This window comes from Penaeus monodon, chromosome 23, assembly GCF_015228065.2.
Source record: "Penaeus monodon isolate SGIC_2016 chromosome 23, NSTDA_Pmon_1, whole genome shotgun sequence".
Classification (NCBI taxonomy): Eukaryota; Metazoa; Arthropoda; class Malacostraca; order Decapoda; family Penaeidae; genus Penaeus; species Penaeus monodon.
In genome coordinates, this window is record NC_051408.1 from 15,174,451 (window position 1) to 15,174,897 (window position 447).

At 38.0% G+C, this 447-nt stretch overlaps 1 protein-coding gene across 2 annotated transcripts in view; it reads left to right on the forward strand.

Annotated features, from left to right (window-relative positions):
• Nucleotides 1-447, forward strand: part of LOC119587812 — a 6,948-nt gene that overhangs the window by 4,225 nt on the left and 2,276 nt on the right. The window lies entirely within an intron of this gene.

Here is a 447-nt window from a genome sequence, read left to right on the forward strand (position 1 = left end):
ACGAGCCACAGCTTGGGAGTTTTGATATCATATATTTGCGACAAAATAAGCAATTTAATAGATTTTCGAAATCGGTCATTTCTGTCTGCCATGATGGCGATTTGTTTACTAATGTGACGTCATGACACTGTTGCAAGTTTCCCTCTAGAGGCAGTTTGAAAATACCTGTTTTTGGTTAAGAAACCAGACAAAGTTATCTGACCAAGAAGTCAGAACGAACGATCAAGAATTTTCAAAATGTTTCAAGAAATCTTAAACTATCTTGCCGTCGAAAATGCACCCATTGTTTTCCCCTTTCGTCTTGCTTTTGCTTGCTTTCCTCTGCATCCTACCCATGTAATTTGCAATGGAGCAATTCGTCCCATGATGTGTTTGTCAACATTTATTAATTTCTTGGTAGTGCAACAAACTCACTACCGACCATGACTTGCAATATATCCAATATCC